The following is a 7,427-nucleotide window of genomic DNA, read 5'->3' on the forward strand; positions in this document are numbered from 1 at the left end:
GAGGAAGAGAAGTAGCACCTAAAGAGCATGCGCATTCAAGAGGGAAGCCCTTAGTTTAATCCCCAGCACTGGACATGGAGACAAATCCTCACAGACGGAAGCACTCCGAGGTTCCAAGTGGAATGACAACAGGCCTGGACAGGGAGAAATGCAGTTGTCACAGCTCCCCCAAGAGGATGCAGTCCAGGGGAGCTTCAAACCAAAGGGCCTCTGAGCCTCAACCACTGAAAATGAGCAGGCGGCGTCAGGCCTGGTGGCTCACACCTTCCATCCTAGTATTTGGGAAGCAGAAGGCAGGTCTCTGTGAGTTCGAGGCCATTCAGGGCTACATAATGAGATCCTGCCTCAAAAGAAAAGAGCAAGTAGGGTTGACAGGCACTGAACAGGTACAAACATGACCTGCCTGTCAGTGTCGACGTACAATACACATCAGCAAACACAACTTTTAAGCAACTCCACTATAGGGCCGGGGAGATGACAAAGCACTTGTGAGCCGAGCATGAGGATGTAAGTTCAAATCCCCAGCATCCATGTAGAAAGACAAGCATGATGTCTCATGTCCGCATCCCAGTGACGGGATTGGAAGCTCACTCGCCAGCCAGTGAGTGAGCCAGTCAGCGAGCACCAGGCTCCGTGAGAGAAAAATTAAGGTGAACGGCAATAGAGAAAGATATTTGACATGGTCCTCTGGCCTCTACTCACATGTGCACCCACACAGACACGTGGACGCCACACATGCTGGATAAATAGCTATGTCAGCCCTGCGTGTGTGTTCTCATAGGAATGGCAGACACATCCCACAATGGAGGCCGCAAATAGATGAAGGGCGTGGCACCTTAGATAGCAGCATGTGTACTGTGAAGATCAGCACCGCTGAGGTACCGAGAAATACCTTTTCTGGATGGCTGGCAAAGGTTTCAGTCTGATGACATTTGGGTAAAGACTTGAAGAAGGCGTGGGGCTCCAGGACACGTCTTCCTGGTATCGGGTACGGCCATCATCAGCCCTGGTTACCCACCACTGATGTATGTGGAAAAGACAGTGGAGTGGTGGCCGGCAGGGGCCCTGAAGGCCCTGACAACACTTCTGCCTCACGCTTAAGAAGAGGGGTTCATGGGAGCTCAAGCAGAGAAGCAGCTCTGACTTGAGTTGAATCTGCAATGTCCCCATGGGCCCCTCTGCAATGCCTCCATGGGCCCCTGCGCTGGAACGCCTGCTCCCAGACGGTGGTGCTATGGTTGAAGGTTGCAGAATCTTGGAAACATGGAGCTGAGCTGACAGCTACAGGCCAGTCAGTCGAGGTGGGCCCATCTTTATTCAGGTCTAGGTCTCTGCAGCTGTGAAGAGGCACCATGACCAAGGCAACTCTTATAAAGGAAAACATTTAACTGGGGCTGGCTTACAGTTCAAAGGTTTAGTCCACTATCATCACGGCAGGAACACGACAGAATGGAGGCAGACATGGTGCTGGAGAGGGGCTAAGAGTTTTACATCTGGATCCACAGGCAGCAGAGAGAGAGGGAGAGAGAGATCACAATTGGGCTTGGCCATGGGCCTGGCTTGGGCATCTAAAACCTCAAAGCCCACCCCCAATGACACACTCCCTCCAACAAGGCCACACCTCCTAATAGTGCCACTCCCTAAGACCTACAGCGGCCCTTTTCATTCATACCGTCGAAGTGCCTGCCCTGAGGACTGAACTCAGCTCCTCATATGTGCATGGCAAGTACTTAACTGACAGAACCGTCTCCCCAGCCCCTTGCATCGTCTTGAAAGCACCTCGTGTGTGTTATCTCAGTCTTCGCCCAGGTCCCTCACAAATGAGGAACTCAAGATAACAGAGCATCTAAGCAACTATCACAAGGCCACCTCGCTGCTAAGTGACAAAGCCAGGATTCAATGTCAGAGCTACCCTCCTTCCCACAGCAGCGTGGGAGACACGGGACGGGAGCCGTGCAGTAAGAGCTGCTCAGGCATTGGGCTGACAAGGCCTCAGGCTGACCGTGGGGCAGGTGGGAAGCTGGATTCCATCTCTGGGTCAGGCAGTTCTCCCCATGGGACATGCCTGATGGCTATCAACCCCTAAAACCTGTGTGACTGCCAAGCTTATCATCAACATCACATTATCCAACAGCACCGGCTGACTGCCAAAAGGAACAACTCACAGATGTGGGAGCACCCTGGCACCCACTTGCTGTTTTGAACCTTGCAACATGTCAGGGCTTCGTCATCTTCCTCCCCACCCGCCTCTCTCACTTGCTGTTCTGGCCACAGTGCGAAAGCCCCAGAGCTGGCTGTGGGCTCCCCTCTTCCCCCAGCACAGCCCCATTGTCCCCTGCTTCTGCTGACCCTTTTCACAAACACCTGGCGTCCCCTACCTACCCGGTTCCAACTCCCTGCATACTTCTAGACCTTTCCAGGATGCTGACCAGAATCACAGGCAATGCACTGGACCTCACACCAGCAGCCCAGGTCAGGACAGAGGCAGCAGGGGTAGAGGAAAGGCGGGCAAAAGCAAGACAGGCTAGAGGGGAATGTGCAGGGAAGGCACTCTAGAATTCCCAACCGATGAGGCCTGTATGGGCTTTTACCCGGTCACAAGTCCCTAAGAGGGACAGTTTGAAGAGAGAGAGGTTCTGGCTGTTTCGAAGTTCCAGAACTCTCTATCCACAGTCACCTCACACTCCATCGGTTCTCTGCCCACAGGTAGCAGAGCAGAATACCTCGGTGGGTGAAAGAGCCTGGAACGAGATGTAGCCCCTGGTAACCTATTTTTCTCCACAAGGCCGCCCCTGTGACAGGTCTCACTCCCTCCTGACAACGTCATCAATGGATCTTGTCAGTGGATGAACTGATTGACTAAGTCAGAGCCTTTGTAATCTAATCACTCAGGGACTAGACTCTCCAAGCTGGGGAAAACAATGAAATTGAAAGGGAAGAAGCTTCGCATGCAAAGTGCAGCAGCGGTGATTAATTGAAACCGGAGACTGGGAGAGGCGGGTGGTTGTGGCTGAGCTCCATCATGCTGCCTTGGTGTCCCAGAGCTTCCTCTGGCAGAGCTAGGAAGATCTCGAACCCTGAGCAGCCTTCCAGTGGAGCCTCCCAAAGCCTCACCTTGGGCATGGCTGGCAGGAGGGGCAGGCAGGGTCTCCCACACCATCCTGCAGAGGTGGGGTACCCTACACTGCCCCCCCCCATTCTGAGAAGCTTTCTTTTCCATTCACCCAGCACCACCATGGCCTCCCTCAGCCCCCCCCCCTTTTTTTTTATCAAGACCCAAATTAGTGAGGCCTGGGCAGAGGAGGGAGGGGATGCTTAAAGAGCAGGCTTAGGAATGGAGAGGCTGGCCCAGCCTCTCTCTTTTCCACCTAATTAAGCCTTGGAATGTCATGTAGCCACACACACACACACACACACACACACACACACACACAGTTTGATTTTAATTGGGGCCTGTGTGCAGGGCTCACCCTAGCTGCAGAGAACGAGGCTTGCTCTGGTGGGTCTCTGCTCCTGAGCGCGTGATGAACTTTTAAAAAGCCACACAGAACAAACCCAGAAATAGCCCATGGACCAAAGGGAAAATGGTTTGGAGCCTCATTCCACAAGGCAACGAGATGTCCTTACTTATTTTTAAAAACAAAGCAGGGCCGTTAGGCATGATCCCGAGAGACTGATTGCCCAGCTCTGCACTGCCAAGGGGGCATTTGCTTTTCCTCCACACCCCCTGGGATACGGGAGTCCTGAGGAGGGCGGCTAACCCCAAGGCTGCCTTTTATTTGCTAACTCCTGTATCTTTTTGCCTCACATCCCGACCAACACAGAGAAGACAGAGCTGGAAGCGCATGTGAGAGAACAAAGACACGGCTTGAAAAGCACAACCGCCCATGAGAAAAAGAACGAGCCGGAGTGAAGAAAGTGAACCAGGCCCCACAGGATAAGAGGCTGCAAGAGGCCCAGATTAAGCTGTTCTCACAAGGGCACACGACTAGCGAGGCAAGCAGCAGGATTCTGTCTATTTCCGAGGTTAGAGCGAGTGGCCAATCAATAACACCACTGCATTCGGTCCCTGCTGGCATCTGGAATTCCTCGGGGAAGGGACCAGTGGGACGTTTTAGAGCGTCTGGCTCCGAGATAGGTATCAGGGCTTAAGGGCAGAGGGTGGTCAATTGAGATCTTCATGGGGGGGGTACACAGGACCTATGCTATGACAAAAACATAGGGCCCTCCCCATCTTGGAGGCCTCCACAGAGGAACACAGTCTCCACGAGGCTGTCAGGAAACATGAAGCCAAAAGTCTCCCATGTCACCATGTCAAGGGGGCATAGGAGCTTAAAGAAAAAGTACCCATCCATATCCCCCCAGTGCGGCCATAGGGGGCAGGCTCTTCATCCCAGACGTGCCTGTGGACTGAATACATTATCCCAGCTCATCCAGAACCTGGGGACAGACGCTGCTGAGTGCACCAACTCTGAACTGCCGCTGCTCCAGCTAGGAAGACACCTCATAGGTCGTGGTCCCCATGAGGGACAGCAATGGCATGCGCTCAGGAAGAAAGGGTCCCAAGGCTATCTAGCCTGATGTGAAGGTGGGAAATAGCCCACCCCCACCCCCCACCCCGCCCCAGGACTGCAAAGTTCCCTTTTAAGGTATTTTAGGAAGCTCTCGCCACCCGGTTCGCTGTGCTGATGTGTTCCTCTTAGAAGCTGTCCCCCGCTCAATCCCCGCTGTCTCCGGGGGCCAACTCTGTACCATTTGCAGCACATTTTGCAATGGGAAAAGTACAGGAACAGAGCTCGGCTTCTTCCCACAGCTCTTTGGAGAGCTTGGCGGAGAGGGAATGGGAGCCTCGGGGAAGCTGGGTCACTGGCTGGTGGTCCCAAAGCGCCGGGGAGTCTGCTGGAATGCCTCCCCCAGGACTTCTGAGGTGGCTGGAGGTGCCTTTGTCTGTTCTGGCTGCCATACAATGGGCCGTGAACTGGGAGCCTGACAAGCAACCGGAATGTGTGTCTCCTGGTTCTGGAATAGTCTCTGCCGAGTCCATGCGCAGCAGAGAAGATTTTAGGGCCCTGGAAGGAGCCTCTGGCTGAGAACTAGGAAGTGAGAACACCGAAGGGCTCAGGGGAAAGTCTTACCCTGGTCTTCAGTTGTCCTATCTCGTGTCTACTTCTCCCTACAAAGAAAATTCTAGAACCAGGACCAGGGTTCCAGTCCCACCAGCCACATGGCAGCTCACAGTGTCTGCTAGCCCACTTCTAAGGGTTCCAGCTCCCTCCTCCGGACTCCATGAGCACTGGAGGCATGTGGTGCACACACATATATACCTGTAGGCAAAACACACACACACACACACACACACACACAGGTCAGATATTTAAAGAAGTCTTTGATCTGTCTTGTCATCAGACCCTCATCCTATGGGAGAAGGGGCAACAACCAGAAATGACAAGGGAGAAAATGCACACAAACTCTGGTCCCATTGCATTACATCTCATCTTTCCAATGCAATTTCTATGCAACTGCCGGTTCTTTGCCAAACCCAAGCCAAAACAAACAAACAAACAAAATCCCTGGGTCTTGGGACTCCCGTGCCACATGCAACCTTAATTAGTTAATTAAATCATCTGTATTTCTCTTGTTATAGGGACATCGGCTGAGATGCGTGTGCTAGAGAGGAAGGTCACACTCTTCAGGCCCTACAAGGACAAGAGGACTCTGGGTAGCCTAACAACATCCTGTGGCTGAGTAAGTAGGGTCTCAGCCACTGCCCTTTGTCCACGTGTCACAGGCGTGGCCACCAGGATGGTGCTGGTTGGACAGTGTAGAACCTTTAGGGGGTAGAGCCTAGTGGGGGGACTTCCCCTCCACAGGGATTGTGGGAATTTAGTCTCTTCCCCACTCCCTCTCCTATAACCTGACTCACACGGTCGGTGATTAACTCTCCCACATTCTCCTATAGTGAAATTCTGTCTTTGCTAGAGGCCCAAAGATACCGGACCACCCGATCTTGGACATAAACTTTCAGAATCAGAGCCCAAACAACCTTGAAAATAAACAAACAGACAAAGAAGCCTTGGGTATTTTATTACAGCAACACCTCCTAAAAGGATTCTCCTCCTAACGCTGGGCAGGAATTCAGGGTATGAATGGAGTTAGAGAGGCACAGACACCGCGAGAGGACTCCTGCCGCCAGGGTCTCCCCGGAAGTGCAGGTAAATGCCTGGATGCTAGCCTCCTTCCCTAAACTCAGTGGGGGAGGCTCTGCCCTTAAAACCAACTTCCGTGTTCTTAACCTCCTAGATGAGCCTTGTTTAACACATTTCATGGTGTCGAATACATGGGAATTAATGTTTTTATACGGTTCATTGATCTCTGCTCTATTCTACAGAGGCGGAAGTTACCAGAACAGTGTTAGAGAAGGCGAGAGCACCCCACGGGCTCAGGGGAGCTAAAGGAAGCAACGTTAAGAGGAAAACTTCAGCGACTTACCTGTTGGCAACTTAACCTGTTGCCCTCACTACCTGATGTTAGGGGACACTCACCAGCCTTGAGACATTGGCATCCATACATGGAAAGTTAAGGTTAAGTTGAGTCGAGTCGTTTTAAAATTGGGGGCGCTTCTAAGATAGGACCATCGCATAGCCCAGACCTGCAGCAATCCTCCTGCCTCTGCCTCCTAAGTTGCTGGGATCATAGGTGCGGTCCACTGTGCGCGGCTCAGAGAAAGTATAAATAGCATTGGGACAGTGCTGAGAGCCGGGAACGTCTCTCTTCTGTCTTCATGGCTGGAGGGAGCAGGGACCACTGGCAGTGTGCCAGCCTGTCTTATCTATACCAAGGGTTACCCTGTCCCTTGGTAAGACAGCCCACCTGGCTAGAAACGTGACACACAGCCCCTTTGCCACAGCTCCTCCGGGGTAGAGGCGGGGGACCTCCCTTAGGAAGACCTCTGTTTCCAGAGGCAGCAGGTCTGGAGGAGGGTGAGCCGGGGCTGGGGGCTTTGAACTTCCCATAGAAACAGAGGTGAACCCCTCCAACAAGAGAGGAAACCGAGGCCACCACAGTCCTTGTATGAGTTGTTCAGTGACAAAATACCATGAGCCGAATGGCCTAAAGCCAGACGCGTTGCCTTTTGAGTTCTGAAAGCGAAGAGACCAAGGTCAGAGCCAAGGTATAGGCAGGGCTGGTGTCCTCTGAGGCTGGGGGCAATCAGCTCCTGCCTGCCCCCGTCTCTGTGGCTATGATGCCCACCGTCCTGTGTGTACATGCTCTTCCGGGCTCAAGCTACCTTTGAATGTCCTCTCCGCGTCTCTCCTGATGCACTTTTTGTTTGTGGCAATTTGTTCGTCCCAATTTCTCCTTCTTGTGAGAACAAGGGTCAGCTTGACCTAGGACTCTCACAAACGATCACATTTCATTACCTCTCT

Source organism: Meriones unguiculatus, chromosome 8 (assembly GCF_030254825.1).
Source record: "Meriones unguiculatus strain TT.TT164.6M chromosome 8, Bangor_MerUng_6.1, whole genome shotgun sequence".
Taxonomy (NCBI): Eukaryota; Metazoa; Chordata; class Mammalia; order Rodentia; family Muridae; genus Meriones; species Meriones unguiculatus.